This window comes from Mixophyes fleayi, chromosome 11 (assembly GCF_038048845.1).
Source record: "Mixophyes fleayi isolate aMixFle1 chromosome 11, aMixFle1.hap1, whole genome shotgun sequence".
In the NCBI taxonomy this organism is placed as follows: domain Eukaryota; kingdom Metazoa; phylum Chordata; class Amphibia; order Anura; family Limnodynastidae; genus Mixophyes; species Mixophyes fleayi.
In genome coordinates, this window is record NC_134412.1 from 6,900,099 (window position 1) to 6,920,094 (window position 19,996).

Sequence of the window (19,996 nt, forward strand, 5' to 3'; positions counted from 1 at the left end):
TTGAATGCTTTGTATTCATTGCATGTTAAAAATCAGGACGTCTACTTTGTAATGTGACACTTTGCAAAAATCAGCTTTTTCTGGTGGTTTTGCCTTTAGGAAATCTGGCGGTGGGACAACAGCTGTAATCACGGTCTTACATGAGACAACTTGTATTTTAGACTTAGTGATTCTTTAAACAAAATCCGTGTAAATACATTGTCATTAGGAGGGATTAATACAATGTACCAAAATGTTACATAAGTTTTTATTTGACACAAGCAGCATTGTTGTTTGTATAATCTCCTGTAAATAATTATAACAATAGTGCCAATTACTCGTCACCACCTGCAAGTCTTCTTTAGGAAACGGTCAGTTGTGCTTTAAAAAAAATAGTGGAATTGGTCCACGGAATCAGACCTATTTGTCCAGAAATTTCTGGGTTTATGGGCCCAAAACAGCCATATATGGATAGGGATCACAGACATGATTACCAAGACCGAGGAAAAAAGTGGTTGACGATTATCGCAATCATGGTTCGATCACACTGAGCCACATAGAATCCGTCCGTCTGCTCTCCAAAGTAAAATCTGCTCACTTGGCTGTCGGACCAAATATATATTGCCTTATATTTTAAAATGAATTTTTCAGTTTATACCTCTCCCTGTCACAATTGTGTACCCCCAACAATTCTGTGCCCCCTCCCCAAAAAAAGCCAAGTCAGCCTATTGGATAATCGGGCCCTGAGCACGACCCATTAATACTTGTAATCCTTTGGTACACACACACACACTAATACGTTGGATGTGTGTAAAGATTCCAGAGCTTCTGGTCAGTATAGAAGTTCCACACAGATCTTAGTGTTTGTGGTAGATTTACTTAAGCTTCTTTAAAAGGTAAAGGGGAGATGTTGCCTGTGGGAACCAATCAGATTCTAGCTATTATTTACCTAGTACATTCCAGAAAGCGATAGCTAGAATCTGATGTGTTGGTGTGGGTAAGGCTGGGTACACATTACATGTTGTTCAGACAATTATCGGGTCAATCACACGATAAACGACCACTAGGCCCGATATCGCATTAGTGTGTACACTTCAACAATCATGTTTTATCGTTCCACAAAACTCATCGTATTGTTTCATTTGATTTTTAAACTGGACTAAAGATCTCGTTCAATGATGGAACGATGTCAGCCGAATTCTGCAGTGTTTCTGCACTCGCGACCGGCAGTGTCCATAGATCTCTATGGAGTGTGCAGAGTCACCATCTTTTCAGCCGATGGTTATGACAGTAAAACGTGTATAGTGTGTGCACAGGAATCGGCTGCTGATCGGGACATTGTCGTCGGTAAAATCATTAACGATATCGCATGGGGAGAAATTTTCTGTAGTGTGTACCCAGCCTAAAACCTCCCTTTTCCATTTTAATTATTCTACCCCCTTGCCTTTTAGACTGAGCAGAGGCGTGTCCGGTTCTAAGGCCGTCTGTTCCAGTGTCGCTGTAGCACGTTGTGTTAACCACATACAAATGCATTACTGAGATATAATCGTGCTACCCAGATACAGCTATCTGATTGGAAAGCCTGTGGTTAGAGATAACAAATAGAGAATTGATTTATTTTTGGCAGGCTGCCTTCTGTCATAAGAGCAGAACAGTTATTAGTTATTTATCCCCGTTCTCTAAACTGTTCGTAGTATTGGACCCAAAGAAAAGTAATTAATAATCCATATTTATAGGGAAAATGCATTAGAGTAAAATACACTTGTTTTTAACTTTGGTTATTTTTTTTTAATATTGCGAGAATTGTACTTTAATAATAATTCTGCCTTCATTGACTGTTCGAGTGTTTCATGATGTAATACTTTTAGATTTTGTAACAATGTTAATTACAAGTAATGAGTGTAACTACTGCTGCAGTCACGCATGGGTTAATCAGTGTTTGCTTATTATATAATCTAGCTGTATTTTTGTATTCACTTTAGTATTACATTATATTATGTCTTTGTTCTGTAAATATTTACTATACTGGTGCTGGAGATGATGTTGCTTTGCTGTATATTAACCACTAATTATTACTATTAGGCATGTGTGGTATCTTATATATTACGCAATAAAACTATTCTATAAACTTGTGTTGGCTTTTTATTAGGCTATCTTTGAGTGTATAATTAGGGATTTGATTGAGACAACAAAACCTTTTTCCCCTCCGGCCTGTGTCATCGTGAATGCAAATATTCAATACTGACATTTTGGTTAATATCTTACTGTTTTAATAGCAAATAAATGCTGAAAACAATCACCGGGCTTAATAATGAAGTATAGTGTTTTATTAAATCACTGTCAGAGCATCTACGGTTCTGTCCTCTTGCAGGACTAAAGGAATCATTATCAACATTTATTTTATATAGCGCCACTAATACCGCAGCGCTGTACAGAGAACTCGCTTACATTAGTCCCTGCTCCATTGGGGCTTACAGTCTAAATTCCCTAACACACAAGGACACACAGACTAGGGTCAATTTGTTAGCAGCCAAGTAACCTACCAGTATGTGTTTTTGGGAGTGTGGGAGGAAACCGGAGCACCCGGAGGAAACCCATGCAAACACGGGGAGAACATACAAACTCCTCACAGATAAGGGCATGATTGGGAATTGAACTCATGACCCCAGTGCTGTAAGGAAGAAGTGCTAACCACCTCTTAAAAGTTTGAAACTGTTCCTGAAATGCGCTGTAAAGTTTGAAAAATGTGCAGAAAAAAAGATTTGAGTAAGACAAACAGGTTTGAGTAGTGGACCTAGAAGAATTGATGGTGTATTGAAGGCAAAGGGTGGTCACATTAAATATTGATTTGGTTTAGGTTTCTCTTCTGTTCATTCACTGCATTTTGTTAATTGATAAAAATAAACTATCAACAAACAAACATTTTGCACATTACTGTATATTTTAATGATTTCCAAGTTTCCTGGATCTTCCTTTTTTTTTTTTTTATTTTTTTTTTTTTATTTTTGTTTCTAAATTTTAATAGCTCATAAAGTGAACAAAATCTCAATCCAGAAAGTGACTTCAACAGTTCGTTTGTGAATCCTTTAGAATTTGTCCTTTTTCTTTACTCGAAATAACTTCTTTGTTAACCTTGAAAATTTACGTCTGGAAGAAATGTAATGCAACATATCACACGTGTGTGGGTTATTCCCCAGCGTATCGTGGTTACTGCATTATGGAGATTGTGGTCACATTATGCAAATTGTGTGTATCGTACACAGCACAGGTTTTAGTCACGGACACAAGTGTTGAATGTTTTGCAGAATTCAAATTGCACTTGGACAAACCATGTTGTGATGTAAGGGGTGCAAATACCGGGGGTACTCACTATTACGACTGTTGCTATCCCGACCCTACTTACCTCGGCACAGTCACTCTGTCATCCAACGTCTTAAGGTAGTAATTTAAAGAGGAGCCGCCTGTACAAGGTTATTTAATAAGCCATGTACATTGTACAGGCGGCGCTTCCTTAAATTACTACCCTAACAGGTCCGATGACAGAGTGTCCCTTCAATCCGATGTCATCGGGCGCTGCCGGGATCTTCAGCTGCCACAATTTACTAAAGTCTTCCTCTCAAGCTGTCGGTCTTTCCAGTCGACGATGAAGTCTTTACCCCGTGCCGGGGTAAGTAGTGTCGGGATAGCAACAGTTGTTAAATCATCATCGTTTATATAGCGCCACTAATTCCGCAGCGCTGTACAGAGAACGCACATCAGTCCCTGCCCCATTGGGGCTTACAGTCTAAATTCCCTAACACACACAGACAGGCAGACACAGACTAGGGTCAATTTTTTAGCAGCCAATTGACATACTAATATGTTTTTGGAGTGTTGGAGGAAACCGGAGCAACTGGAGGAAACCCACACAAACACGGGCAGAACATGCAAACTCCTCACAGATAAGGTCATGGTCGGGAATTGAACGCATGACCCCAGTGCTGTAAGGCAGAAGTGCTAACCACTTAGCCACTGTGCTATACCGTGGTATATAGTACCCAACCTGCAAATACAATGTCTCTTTTTGTACAAAAGGTAAAACACGATCTGATTTTGCATGTAGCACACAAGCAGCTTTATATTACACTGTGATTTAGAGATTAGCTATCACTGAACATGCAGGATTGTATCTTCTATCAGGATCAGCTAATGACACTTAAGTGTCATTAACAGATAACCAGGATAAGCTGAGGCCCTAGGTATCAAACTAATACCACTTTCACACTCCCGGACCAATAGATAGAAATTTAAAGAGGCAATGTCATGTTAAGTTTTTAAACACTTAATCTTAGGGGTCCCCACATTGCCGATTTAAATTTCTATTGACAGACGTCGCTGAGCCGAACACTTGTTCAATCGGAATCGCTTGCTGTCAGCATGGTGCTCCTATCGGAGATCTCCAGCGTCGTCTTGAAGGCAAGTCTGTTTATTTTACATTTGGTTCTGCAGCATTTCAGGTTTTATTTCTAGGGCTTTTTCATTTTGGCACATTGACAATAGCTACATCATACCCACCCTAAACAATCATATGTGAGTAAAAGGAAAATGGTTTTGTGGTCAGTGAAATTCTTTCAGTTTCCCTGTTTTGCTTTTAATAAACTCCGGCTGGGCTGCATACGATGAGAGAATTGGTCTCTGATCATTACAGTGTTTGTGGCCACACAAAGGGGCTTATGTTAAGTTGAACCCAGTTTGCATTTGACTTAACGTGAATTGATAAAGACAGAAAATATAGTAATGTTTGATATAAATTTGATTTTTATTTTGTTATAATTTCTTTCATTATAAGAATGCAAATGAAAATATTAATGTTACAGTACATACAATCCCTGCCCCCCTCAAAAAGAAAATCTAAATCTGTACTAACATGTTAACGGTTTCCCTCCTCCCACATGATGTGACGCGGAGGGGCCTCCAGAGAAGTCGTGAACGACGGCGATGTGACATCATTGTTCTTTCTTCGCACCCCATAAACGTGCCCAGGAATATATGATGTTTGGGTACCGTAGTACTCCGTAATGGGCGCAGCCAGACATTGCCGTGATGTGAATTCCCCCTCTTAATGAGGCCCCAGGTATGACCTGATAATGATCCTAAACTATCCGAGCATTTTAATTTTCCAGCCACCGCTCGAGGTAAAACTGAATAATTCCTCAGCACCGAGCGCATCCCAAATGCAACGTCTCCTGATCACCGTAAGAAGCATTTTATGGGTGAAGGCCGCTATATAATGTAACACTTGATGCTACAATAGTGGGATAATGTGACCACATTTATAAAGGCTGACAAGTGATGCGTTGAATTATTATCATCACTATCCTTTATATATATATATATATATATATATATATATATATATATATATATATATATATGAGTTATACGGTTGTTCTTTGCTGCAAAACAAGCAGTGGGAGGCCGAGTGGTTCTCACACAGGGAATATACTTCTAAAGTGCTGATTTCCTAATATTTTCTCAAGTTTACAAGCAGCAGCTGTTTCAGTCCTGTGAATCATTTCTGGCTCACAGCACTGTGGTCATGATCTCAATTCCCAACCATGACCTTATTCTTTGTAGGTTATTTGGCTGCTATATCAACTGACCCTGGTTTGCTTGTCTGTCTGTGTGTGTTAGGGAATTTAGACTGTAAGCTCCAGTGGGGCTGGGACTGATGTGAGCGAGTTCTCTGTACAGCGCTGTGGAATTAGTGGCGCTATATAGATGATAATGATATATATTCATTGCCAACTTACCTGCTAATAAACTTTTCAAGAGGTCTGGTCCTGGGAATGCCCTAGAAACACATTCTGCACTTAATTGAGCTGGTTTGTGTTTAGACCACATGTGAGATGAATCTCACATTCATCCTCCCAGGGCTTGAAGACAATACCCTTCATTTATGTCAATGTTTCCATCTCTCTCCTACTAGAAAAAGAAATCGTTGTCCTGCATAAAAATAATATAAAATTTACTTTGATATCCCAAGAATAAACAGTATTGTTGGAAACCATTAGATAGCAAAATATGGTAACGTGTCTGGTTGTGAAACTAGCAAGGGGATTAATCAAATATATAAAAGTGGTGAAAAAATGTCTCGGTTCTGTAATGAGTTGGGTCACCCACGGCCTTGTGCATAGAGGCAGACATACTGAACACACAGTACTGCGTTTATTGAGTTTGGGCACACGCACGCCCGAATTCAAATACTAGCGAATGTGAAGATACGTGCGCTGATGAATTCGGGTGTAGGTCTGCTCTGGTCTGCTACACTGCAGGATACGTCCAAAACCTATGTGGATTATACATTCGCAAAAGAACGCACCAAACAATAAACCTATTCAATTAATGTTACCTGTTAATAATATAGTAGTCACACTATATTAGGGATTAAAAAAAAAGTTTTTTTTTATATTTTTTATTCCATGAAATACATTTATTAGGATGACCTTAATGTCTACTGAACATAAAATATATTTTTACAGTTGCTCCTGCTGGCAAACACATGTTATAGCTGCATACACAGCTGTCATCACTAGTTCTCAGGACTTAGACTAGCCCTGTAGCTGGTGCAAGAGATGCGGCAGAAAAACAAGTAAACTTGAGATGCCCAAAACTTCAATCAGACACTGCTGTGTGCGCTCCAGTTTGGCACGCCATTACTGTACATTGGCTACGGTCAAATGCCAGGTCCCTCCCTGAAATCATAAGCTGTAGTTAGTGTCCTTTGCGGTCAAAGATCAAATTTGCGGATTATACTCACAAAATCTGCATTTACAGTCCTTGGATCAGGCAGTTTGCCTTTTGTTTAATTTTAAATAAACTCCAACTTATTTGCCAAAGAAAAGAATATTGGGGGAATTCAATTCCCCCTGAATTTCCGCTGTGTTAAAACCTATTACGGTTATTACGGTAGTTTTAATCCAGCTTTCTGCTCACAGCTCAAAGAGCAAAAAGCCAGCAATGAAACTACCGTAATAATGCGCAGGACGTGTTACTTTTACTCGTAACGCGGCCAATTGAATTTCCCCCCTATCTGTCTAATAATTACAGTGTTTGTGCTCACAGGCAGAGGGTCTGATGTAGAGTTGGCCGCAAAATTGGTGTAATTTACTCTTAAAAAAAATCCAATGCAAAAAAATTTTGCATCTACGCCTAAATGATGAGTCAGCAAATGCGTGTGCAGGAGTAAAGCCATGTGGTGCTATTATGCACCAGTTATCATCATGACAGTGAAGACTGTTTTTAAGGGGCATATTCAATTGTTGGCATAACGTGCCTAAACTAACGCGGCGCATGCCCTATTACCGTCATTACGGTACATTTCACGCTGGATTTCAGCTCGCGGTCCAGGGAGCTGTGAGCTGAAATCCGGCTTAGTATTACCGTAATAGCGGTAATACTTTTTCCGCGGCGGAAAACGCCAACAATTGAATATGCCCCTAAATGTATTATTTTGTTCAAAAATAAGTCATGTAATAAAAAAAAAAAAACTGTGTGTCTCAACCTCCCCCCCAAAGTGCAGCTCCCAGCGTAGACCGCTAGTGGCGAAATCTAGGAAATGAACCGCGGACTGAATTTTCTACAGGAAGAGGGACTGCAAAGAAATGCAGCCCCCCCACTCCTAGAAGAGAAGAGCTTCGTGCTGCAGTACTAGTGCTCTTCCCAAATATATTATTTTAAATAAAAAAAACTAACAAAAATAATGAGAAATGCCTCTAACTTTCTGTCTTTTTGAGAGACAGGTCAAAGAATTTATTCAAAGCTTTAAAGTCAAAAAAATAACCTATCCTGCATTTAAGACTGTGGAACTTAATCACTATTTGTTTTACATATAGACTGACAGACAAGTGGGTGTATTTGAGAATATTAGCGCTGTACAGATATACTGTGAGCTGCTTTAACGCCTTTTGTAAGTAACAGAGGCATCTAGTTTGTATCGTAATGGTTGTTTTCTAAGACCAGATAAGACTCTCTACTCTCCACACTATGGAGTAGATTTTATTAAAGGGAGGATTACGCATGCGCAATACAAAATGAACTGTGAAGACAGCATACGCAGCCCTTTGACGCTACATTAGGCTGCCGACGAAAGGAATATCGCAGAGGAGGAGGGATTTCGATGCACATCGCAAGGTTAGCAGAGTTTGGTAAATTGCGGCGGTGTAAGTTTATATATCGTGGAGACCATATAATACAATAAATATTATTTATTGGGCTACATATGAAGAAATCACAGCCTCCAGCTATGTTTGGACTAAAATCCAATGAAAACAGTTATAACACCACAAAGGCTAATGGAACAGTAACTGGCTGTTTAGGAGGCTAATTCATTATAGCAGTTTACACTAGCAACTTCAATGAGTTACTGCTATACCCTGCCACTTCTGTAGGTTGTAATGGGGCTTTAAACCTACAATCCCATGAAAAAAATGTTTATTCTCTTTAACATAAATCACTCTTTTTGAGACTTTGCAGACAAGCTGCTATTAATAATTTACCGTTTGCGAAGTGTCATGTTACTACCATGGCAACCACAGTCACATGACACATGATGTAGTGAGCAGAGATGCTTTGGAACACCTCTTTTTTTCTGCATGCTCATTCACAGCACAATCCCCCTGCTCCTACCTCTGCCATCATGTACATGAAGGGAGAGCCCTGACTCAGATTATTGCTAAGGACAACAGAACCCAACTTTTCCTTTATAGATGTTTTAGCAAATATATCCCAAAGTGGGCGCCCTATGTAGTGATGAGCTGCCGTTGATGAGCAGATTTTAAATTTTTTAGTCTTTGTGAAGTGCTCTTTGATTGCATTTTTATATTCTTTTTTTATTTCATATGACGTATCTGTGCTTATTATTATTAAAATATTGAATATTTGATTAGAGCCAATTCTTTGTGTTGTTAATGAATTCTGCCATATCGATATTTATATCCATTTTTTAATATACTATTGTTGTTATTTTTTTTTAAAGTTTTATTCTTGTGGGTTTTATGTTTTTAGGGGAGCTGTTAAAACGGCATAAAACAGCTGTATTGTCTCTATAGCTTTCCATTTATATAGACTTATTCATTCGTACAGCCTGAATGTATTTTGCTTTTCACTATAAAAATCAGCCTGAAGTCGTCTAAATCATGACTACACTCCACTGTTTAGGTATTGTGACAAATAAGACAGTAGCTAAGCATGTTAATAAATATTATAGCTCATTAATAGTTATACTTCTAGACATCGCCACAAGGCAGAGATTTAGGAGGTAATAGATGTAAATTATGGTTTGTTGAGTGCTTTCTGCAGCGGGAATGTGCTTCTGATTGGTCATGTTTTATTGGGCTTCATTTCCTGAGCAGTTGTCTACAGTGTACAAAAGGAGGAAACCATGGAAAAGGTACTTCATGAAAAGTAAAAAATAGAAATACATTTTCCATTTAAGTTGAGCAGCACAGTGGCTAGTGGTTAGCACTTCTGCCTCACAGCGCTGGGGTCATGAGTTCAGTTCCCGACCATGGCCTTATCTGTGTGGAGTTTGTATGTTCTCTCCGTGTTTGCGTGGGTTTCCTCCGGGTGCTCTGGTTTCCTCCCACACTCCAAAACATACTGATGGTTAATTGGCTGCTATTAAATTGCCCTTAGTCTGTCTCAAACTGTGTGTGTTTTAGGGAATTTAGACTGTAAGATTCAATGGGGCAGGGACTGATGTGAATGAGTTCTCTGTACAGCGCTGCGGAATTAGTGGCCTGGTGTGGAAACCCCCGTCTACAAATCCTGCGTTTGCCCCTGGAACCCCTGAAGTCACTCACAGTATACGAGCCTTAGTTTGCGTTACCACATTCTATGCACAGTTCTAGAAATTTATATTATGTCTACATTATGAGAGGCTATGGAGCAAAAGGAAAGTAATGGACATCTGTTACCTGCCCCTTAACATTGTGATATTAGTCTTAGGAATACTGAGAAGTTCAACTAAGAGGTTTTTCAGAAGCAGAACATCGTGTCTGTCTAAGGTGTTATCGGTGTCTGGTCTGTCTCATTTATGGCCTTGTCTTTATATAATAATAATAATAATAATAATAATAATAATCAAAACACACTTCCCTCCTAGGAACTCTACTAGATCAGGTGTTGGGTTCCTCACTTCTATTTTATCATCTTATGTTGATTATATCTTGCCTCTGTACATTGTCTCCCTGTGCCACATCAAAGATACTTCCCATTTTTCCTTTTGATTTAGATATTCAATCGAAGCGCTCCAATAACTTTTTCACCTCTGACATTACGATGATATCACTCATCACCAAGGATTGAAAACTATTAATACATTTCTTTCTCGTGATGTATAAGTCACAGGGAGACAATGTAAATTTATTCTGGATTTCATATTTTTTTATTCTCACTCAGTCATGTTGTTTTTGACATACCTTTTATTTACAGACACCAGGTTTGCTCCAAGTTTCATGAACTTACATGGGTGCCTTTTAGGATCTTTATGTTAGGAGCTCTCAGATATAGATAGATAGATATATATATATATATATATATATATATATATATATATATATATATATATATTTAAATTGCCTTGGATATCTAAACACAATATATGTATCATAAATAAACTTTATTAACTGATTTTCCTATTCATTGTTAACAATAGAGTCCCTACTCTGATACTTAGTGTAAAAACATACATTCTTGTAGTTATATAAAAAACAGGATATAAATTAAAATATAAAAATATGATAATATTAAATATTGCAAGCGAGACATACTTATTTAATTTATTAACAGCTCTAAATATAACCCTATAAAAAGGCTTTCCAATTTAGAAGACACTATAGACACTACTATTTGTAGCCCTGTATACGATTGACTTAAACAAATCTTCCCTAATTTTTTTTCCACTTTTTTACTTCCTATTTTTTTTTTGAATCGAAACACTTTCATCACTCTTTCACTTGTGACATTATGTTGATATCTGTCACGGGCACTAGGAGTCTTGCCCAGGAATTCACCAGATGACTGGGCTTACCAGAGTGGTGAAGTTAACACAACGGTCCTCTGGTAGCAACGTGACTAGCGGAACATATGTCACAGCAGATGGAGAGAGAATGCCAATAATTAATAGGAAAGTCAGTGACTTGCAGCAATCTTGGTCAATGAGTCAGCGACTAGCTGATATAGTGGAAAGGCAGATTTGAACACGGAGATCAGGATGGACGTGAGCAGATGCAGGGAGGTAGCAGGGAAGTCAGTGGTCTGCGTACAGCAAGTTGTACCACTGCTTATGGTGAGAAGACTTGTCCAGGTGCAGGTAGGTAGCGGGGAAGTCAGTGGTCTGCGTACAGCAAGTTGTACCACTGCTTATGGTGAGAAGACTTGTCCAGGTAGGTAGTGGGGAAGTCAGTGGTCTGCGTACAGCAAGTTGTACCACTGCTTATGGTGAGAAGACTTGTCCAGGTGCAGGTAGGTAGTGGGGAAGTCAGTGGTCTGCGTACAGCAAGTTGTACCACTGCTTAATAAGTGAGGATGTGTACAGGTGTCGATGAGTGGAGGCATACAAAGGATAATAGGATGCAGACACTGAGAGCACAGAGGAACTTGATCCCAACAGATATGCAGCGTATCCAGCAAAGTCTATAACGGTATGTGTGGCGCTGCTTGGTAGAGACTTGCTCAGCACAGATATGCAGGCCAATAACGGATAGTCAATCACAATTGTGCATATAACGACTGAGTAGTATGGTTTGTTCCAAACAGATATGCAGCATAACAATAACAGTCTATAGCGGGAATGGATACTGCTGCTGAGAGAGGAAACTTGTCCTAGCGGATATGCAGAGTAAACATAGAAAGTCAATAACAGATAGGCATACCGCTATTCAGTAGAACAGTCTGTCTACAGGGAGATGCAGGGACTGCAGAAACGCTGGACAGCAGAGACGAGTGTAGGAACCACAGGTGAGTAAATCCGGTAATCAGAGTCCAGCTGAGGACACAGGCAGGAAACAGGAGGCTGTAGCAGGTATGGAAACCAGCGATGAGTAGCACAGGGAATCCACAGGAACTGAAGACACGAGTAGTACACAGGAGACAGTAGCGGGTATGGAAACCAGCGATGAGTAGAACAGGAATCCGCAGGAAACTGACGACACTAGTAGAACACAGGAGACACCTTCAGAGACTCACAGGGAATGAGACTCAAGATCAGGCAATGAGGTAATGAGCACAGGTGCCTTAAATAGGGAGAGTTGCCTGATCAACCAATTAGATAAAAGCAAAGGTCACAAGAGTTCTTGGGGGCTGTGCATGCGCAGACCATCAGGATGGCGGACGGCCGCGGTTCAGGATAGGTGCCGGCAGGAAGGCTAGGGAGCCACGCACCAGCGCAGTGGCACTCACGGTCCGGTGAGTGACAATATCGCTCATCACCCAGGATTGAAAACTATTAATACATTTCTTTCTCATGATGTATGAGTGACAGGGAGACCATGTAAATGTATTCTGGATTTCGTATTTTTTATTCTCACTCACAATGATGTTGTTTTTGACATAGCTTTTATTTACAGACACTTGGCACGGCCATGGGCACCAGGCTCGCTCCAAGTTTCATAAACGTACATGGATACCTTTTATGATCTTTATGTTCGGGAGTAGCAACCATGAAGAAAATATAGTGCTCTACGGGCATTACATTGACTAAAATATATTTACATATGGGCTGTAGACATTGAATCAATTGAGGTGTTTGCTTCATATTTGAATAAGAACTAGTTTAGTTTGGCACACACTCTTATAGTCATACAACCATTAATTATCTGATATCACCCTCTTGGCTATAGGAGACATTGTCTAAGCAGAAACATCTAAAAAATGTAGACTGTAACAACTATTTTTACTATTTACATTTTTCAAGTTGTCCCTTAAAGTTGCTTTCCCTGCTAATATAATATTCCAGTTACTTTCCTTGATTAAATGTATTGTTTTAACTTATTAATGAAATTAAGGTTAATGAGTGGCCCCTTTAAATGTTAGAGGGCAGCAGAATTGTATCAGGTTGAGCATCACTGATATACAAGTTCTTCTGTAGGTCATTGTCACCCTTTACCATGTATATAATGGGAAGATGCTCAGTAACTGCCACTAAATATTAGTTTTATATAAAACCTTCATGACATAACAAATTATGTTGTACAGCCAACCCAATGCATGCCCTTAGAAGTAATCTATAATCTTCACATACCATTATTCCAACCTTGTAAACAAAAATGAACCCATAGTCCAACGGTTACATGAGAATTCCATCTCCCTCTTGCTAGCAGGACATAGCCCAGGATTTATTTTATTTGGGAGAATTGAGCCAACTTTCCTACCAATTCGCTGAATATCCTTAGTAAAAAAAAAATAATCAATTAATTTATTACACAGTTGTGATAATTCATATACCACAGCAGGTTGCTGTAACCGTAACCAAAACAACCACAGGCTGCCATAACCTTAACCTATGAACACAGAAAAACATTCACTATTTAGTAAACCCTATTCAGATAACAACACCGAATATCTTTTATCAGTTGGTTTGTAGAGTTGCCCATTGACCACATCCATGCATTTATTCAGTGCAAACAGAATAGTATAGAACCTACATGGTACATGTCTTTGTTTTTAGCTTGACTGGTATCTGAATGCTTTTTCCATTATTTGCTACACAACAAAGCCTTGTTCCACATTGACTTGTACATTCCACCAGCCTTCAACGGCTTGCACATCTTGGCTTGTCTAGGTGTCCGCACAAGAAGAGTAATTAAAAGCAAATTAAAACCGTTTTCTTGACAGGCCGTAGCCTACCTTTGGATCACAAAATCTATGCTTTCCCAGTAATAAGTCCAGACTGCACCCATAGATGGTAGCCACCGTTTTTGACAATGGATCATTGATTCTGCGTCCATACCACCAAACGTGCAATCGATATAGAACCCAAGTAGATGATGTATACCACCAGCCAAAACCATCCCGTGACAAGTTCGAACAGTAACCATTAGGTATACAACCAATATTCTGTCCACACGAACAGCTACCAAACTCTGAGTCTAAGCTACAACTATGGACATTAGTTTTTTTAACATAGGATCATGTGTCTCTGGCCAACCCACACAAAGCTAAGCCCATCCTGCAGAGGTTGGCTGACCAATCATTTTAATCGGACATACTGTATATGCACAGTAAATACGTTTGCTCTGTATTCCTCGCACTATTCAGTGCAATGCAGACACTCTGCCATAAACTTTTATTTAGCTGCAGTGCGAGCCCAGCGTTGTGAGCCTTAGAGTCCTCCTCCATCGTGCATTTCAGTGGGGGTCAGTGGGACCCCAGCTCTGCTCCTCTGAGCCCTGTTTCGGCCTCCACTTCATATGTGTCAGCCCCGTACATGCTCCAAGATGGTCTCTCTTTGCTCGTTTTCAGGTCCCATAGTAATGATTTGGCCGTGAATGACTTTTGCATATGATGTAATCTGGTCTGAGAAACAAATTCTTGAATGCACTCCAAGTGCAAACGTAACTGGATGGATAATAGACAAGACTTCGCTGCCTGTCATTACCAAACTGCTGGATGATCGTTATTTTATTACACACACAGGACTAGCTCTGGCAGTAATAGAATAATGGGTTGTGAATTTGTTTTAAACCATTGTGTACTGTTCTATTTTTAAACCATGTGTCTGTGGGCCATTATTGATCCTCCCTTAATAGAAAGCTCCTTTCGCTGCTAGTGACTCAAGAATTTTGGACAGTAGCTTCCCCATACTTGCCAACTCTCCCTGAATGTCAGTGAGACTCCCTGAAATAGGGGTGATCTCCCTCACTCCCTGAAGAGTCTGGCATTCTCCCTGATGCTGAGCCAGTACAAGACAACCACTGGCTTCGCCATCTGTGGCATGATGACACAGTTCAGAAATTGTGTCCTATGTCCAAGTATTGATGCCTATGGAGGTGGCCATTTTCATGGAGACCAAGATTTAATCAAAGACGAACAGGTAAGACAACATGACAGTAATGGAGACAGAAATATAAAAGACACTGCAGTCTCTAGAGTGTCACGGGCACTAGGAGTTGCTACCCGAGTTTCACCAGATGGAACTCTGCTAGAGAGGCGGGGTTATGGCACGCACCTCAAAGCAGGCAGGTGAATGATTGGAGCGACATAACAGCAGGAGAGTAGAGATAGTCTGAGGAGCGACTTGCAGCTATGGTTGGAGGAAAAGTCAGCGACTTGGAGCTGTAAACTGGAAACTGAAGATAATGTAGACACGAGGAGTGGACGTGGATAGGTGATGGTAGAGGAGGAGTCAGTGGTCTGCGTACAGCAAGTTGTACCACTGTTGTGATGGGAAGAATAGTACTGGTGCAGGTAGGTAGCAGGGTAGTCGGTGGTCTGCGTTCAGCAAGTTGTACCACCGCTATGGTGAGGAGTCTGGTCCAGGTGTAGGTAGGTAATAGGAGAGTCAGTGGTCTGCGTATAGCAAGTTGTACCACCGCTGTGATAGGAGGACTTGTCCAGGTGCGGGTAGGTAGCAGGGAAGTCAGTGGTCTGCGTGCAGCAAGTTGTACCACTGCTGTGAGAAGGAATGAGGACTTGTCCAGGTGCAGGAGAGTGAAGTTGAAAGGCAAACTGTGGCTGTATGGAAACAGCGCGAGTAGAGCAATGTCTTGTGAGGCAGAGATGGAAGGCACAATGAATAGTCTGTATGGAGTAGATGCCTTGCAGTGAGGGGAAGCTGGTCACAGCAGATATGCACAATAACGCTAAGTAGTAGCGTGAGGAGATATCGTAGCTTGAGTGAAAGCTTGTCCTAAATGAAGCAATGCAGTAACACAGTCTATATGGGTACTTGTACCCTGTGCAGCAAACAACAATATGGATACAACTGGTATGCGAGCAATAGACAATAGTCAATAGTCAGTAGAGCATACCCAGTTGTGTAGATCCGGAATCAGCTGAGAAGTGAAGCGTTGTAGCGGTATGGGAACCGCCGCTGAGTTGAGCAGGGAGCAGCGTGGAAGCTGAAGCATGAGTAGAGCTGGAAGCAGTTTGGAAACTGTACACACGAGTAGAGCTGGAAGCAGTTTGGAAACTGTACACACGAGTAGAGCTGGAAGCAGTTTGAAAACTGCACACAGGAGTAGAGCTGGAAGCAGTTTGGAAACTGCACACAGGAGTAGAGCTGGAAGCAGTTTGGAAACTGCACACAGGAGTAGAGCTGGAAGCAGTTAGGAAACTGCACACAGGAGTAGAGCTGGAAGCAGTTTGGAAAATGTACACACGAGTAGAGCTGAAAGCAGTTTGGAAACTGCACACAGGAGTAGAGCTGGAAGCAGTTTGAAAACTGCACACAGGAGTAGAGCTGGAAGCAGTTTGAAAACTGCACACAGGAGTAGAGCTGGAAGCAGTTTGGAAACTGCACACAGGAGTAGAGCTGGAAGTAGTTTGGAAACTGCACACACCTATAGAAGTTCACTGGGAGGGAGACTTCAAGATCAGGCAACTACCTAAGGCTGCCTTAAGTAGGGAGGGGTGATTGATCCATCAATCACATTAGTGGTCAGGTGTAGTTGTTAAAGGGACCTGCGCATGCGCAGTGCGACAGGATGGCGGACGGCCGCGGTTCCACACAGGTGTGAGCGGGAAAGATGGAGAACCACGTACCAGAGTGGAGGCACTCACACTCCGGTGAGTGACATAGAGATTCATTAGCTGCTTTTCTTTAACGCATAGTTGCCTACTCTCCCGGAATGTCCGGGAGACGCCCGCATTTCTGGGAGATCTCCCGGAAGAGCATGGCAGCCTCCCGGTTCTCGCCACCCGCAATAGATAAGTGGCGGGGGTGGGGCTTAATGATGCAAATATTGTGTCATCTCAGCCCCACCCCACGCTGCAATCGGCCAAAATTGTGACAATCGCTTAGGGCGCAGGGCCAAAATTATGCCATTCTTCAAGCCCCGCATGCACACCCGCCTCCCCCGGGATCTCCCTGAAACCAACAAGGAAAAGTTGGCAAGTATGAGCTTCCCTGCACCCTGAGGGAAGGGTACAGTTACAATAACAAATATTTCTACAGTCAGGGCCCTGTTTACAGATTATGCTTCCTCAGAATGTACAGGGTTAATGCATGATCCTGGTCAATCCCTGACTAAAGGCTTTTCCTGTCTCTTATTCAAGAGTTTCCTATGTCCTGATGGCATCACCGTAATGCAACCCTGCAGCTTAAAATCCCCTGCTTGTGCTCGATTAATGCCAGCTTTGGAAGGACGAGACTTTTTATGATTGTACTGACTCAACTGAGTCAAAAGGTCTTGAAGATTGGCAGTGGAAAGTGTTTTCAATCATTTACATTTATTAGAGGTCCAAAATGTGTTTGTTTTTGTTTCATACACAGATTTTGGACACTTAAAAAATTTAGTTGGCCTGTTTATTAAACCCCATCACTGTGCTTAAACTTTAAGAATTTACAAGGATAGGACTTTTTGGCTTTGCCCTATTTATTAACCCTATTATCAAAGGACCTTGGTTGCCTTTGCACTTTATTAGGTCTTTTTCCACCCACCAAAAATATTTGCATATGTTGTCACAACAAGACCAACCTGGGCATATGTGACATATTGGTGTGGAAGGGTTAATTAAAACAAAAAACACCTGGTCTGTCTATTTTTATTATTATCCTTTATTTATAAGGCGCCACAACATTTCAGCAGCGCCGTACAGAATACATACAGTAGACCATAGAGGGTGAAACTGTACAGAGCAATAAATGAATAATACCAGGACTCCAAGAATAGCTAGTAGTGAAGTTGGAGCAGAAGAATACATATATAGACAGAAGGGAGGACGGCCCTGCTTGTAAGAGCTTACACCCTAAAGGGAGGGCAAACAGACAGCCGGCACAATGGGGAGTGAGTGGAGGGGATCTAGCACAAGAGGAGCGACACAGAGGGAACAGAGGAAGAGAGAGGTGAGAAGATAAAGCATGTAGAGATGGTTAGGTGGATGGCTGGTAGGATTTGAAGAACAGATGAATTTTTAGTGCATGTTTGGAGGAGCACATATTAGGGGACAGTCGGATAGAGCGTGGGAGGTCGTTCCAATGGAGGGGGGCAGCCCGGGAGAAGTCTTGGATTCTGGAGTGGGACGAGGTGATCAGAGTTTAGGAGAAGCGACGGTCATTGGCCGAACACTGGGAACGGGAGGGAGTGTGGATGGACAGGGTGTTGGAGATATATGGGACAGTGGAGTGGGAGAGAGCCTTGTAGGTGAGGGAGAGGATTTTGAAAAGGATTCTGTAGGAGAAGGGGAGACAGTGTAAGGCAAGGCAGAGAGGGGAGGCAGAAGAGGAGCGCTGTGAAAGGAAGATAAGTCTCGTAGCCGCGTTGAGTACAAAACGAAGGGGAACAAGGTGGGAGCGGGGGAGGCCAGAGAAGAGAAGGTTAATCAAGACGGGAAATGATAAGTGCATGGACAATGGTTTTCGTGGCATCCTGAGATAGGAAGGGGCGGATGCGGGCGATGTTGCGAAGTTGGAAGTGACAGAATTGGGCAAGAGATTGTATCTGAGGGGCAAAAGAAAAAGAGGAGTCGAGGGTGACCTCCAGGCAGCAGAGTTGGGGAACAGATGAGATGGTGGTGTTGTTAATAGTGAGAGATCAAGGTGGGGTGAAGATCTAGAAGGAGGGAAGACAATGAGTTCAGTTTTGGCAATGTTGATTTTGAGAAAATGTGAGGACATTCAAGCGGAAAGGCAGTCAGATACACGAGAGAGGAGGGGAGGAAAGATCAGGAAAAGAGAGGTAGAGTTGGATGTCATCGGCGATGGACGTCTAAAAGTTGGATGTCTAAAAGATGTCTCAAGAGTTAACATTCTTGGGAAAGTTTCAGTTACTCCCTGACTGATCCCAAATATACAATCGCAACATAATTTAATTAGAGTTATTGTATATATATATATATATATATATATATATATATATATATATATATATATTTATATGCGCAAAACAGTTTCTTTAAAATAAATTAGCCCCTGTGCACATCTCACCAGACCTTGGCAAGGTTTAACAGAGGTTGACCCTATAAACCCCTGCTGGACTCCTTAATTAAAATACCATGCAATTTAACTTGTTTGGACTATTATATATGTTACTTGGTGTTCTTTGTATACAATTTTCTTTAGGGGGTAGTTAGGGAATGAAGTAAATACAATAAGAGTATTGAGCTAATTTTGTGTTACATCTGAGGTGGACTTGTCTTCTAAACCTTCATAATCCACGGGCTGAGGGGTCGACGGCTGGTCCTGTGTTTGTGATGAACCTGTGGATGTAAACCATGGGTCAAGTTAAAGATTATTTTATGCAATTTTGAAAGTATGAGGTATGGTTACATGGCCATCATTGTGGCCCCTGAAGGGTATCAGGTAGCCTATCACTGTGCTAAGAGATTGCGAAACCCACGCAAACACAGGGAGAATATACAAACAGATAAGGCCATGGTCGGGAATTGAACTCATGACCCCAGCGCTGTGAGGCAGATGTGCTAACCACTGAGCCACCATGCATTCGTTTATTCATCATAGATCTCCATATTTTACTCCTACATGGATCCTCAAAGTAATTTGGAAATGTTAATTCCTAATAAGGACTCCTGGTAAATTTATATATTGATTCCTATATTTGCTTTATACCGAGATATATGACATTATAATCCCAATATTCTGTAAATGTATTTGACAGATTTATATTCATATTGGTTCTATTTACGGAATATCTCATTGATTTTAATATATTAATTTAATAATAGAAAAATTACAATATTTTTGTGCGTCATTTTTGGTTTGTTCCTATAATATGTTATATACAGGATCACAAAGAATAGAGTGGAGCAGGAGAACCACTGTCTTGTAGCGTCACTGTTCATCCCTCCCAGGACCCAT

At 41.0% G+C, this 19,996-nt stretch overlaps 1 long non-coding RNA gene across 1 annotated transcript in view; it reads left to right on the forward strand.

The window, feature by feature from the left end:
• LOC142107118 (uncharacterized) overlaps positions 1-2,111 on the forward strand; it is a 232,537-nt gene extending 230,426 nt beyond the window's left edge. The window contains exon 2 of the long non-coding RNA XR_012679872.1: positions 1,271-2,111. This is a non-coding gene — a long non-coding RNA (uncharacterized LOC142107118). The remainder of the gene's footprint in view (positions 1-1,270) is intronic.
• The last annotated feature ends 17,885 nt before the right edge of the window (positions 2,112-19,996 follow it).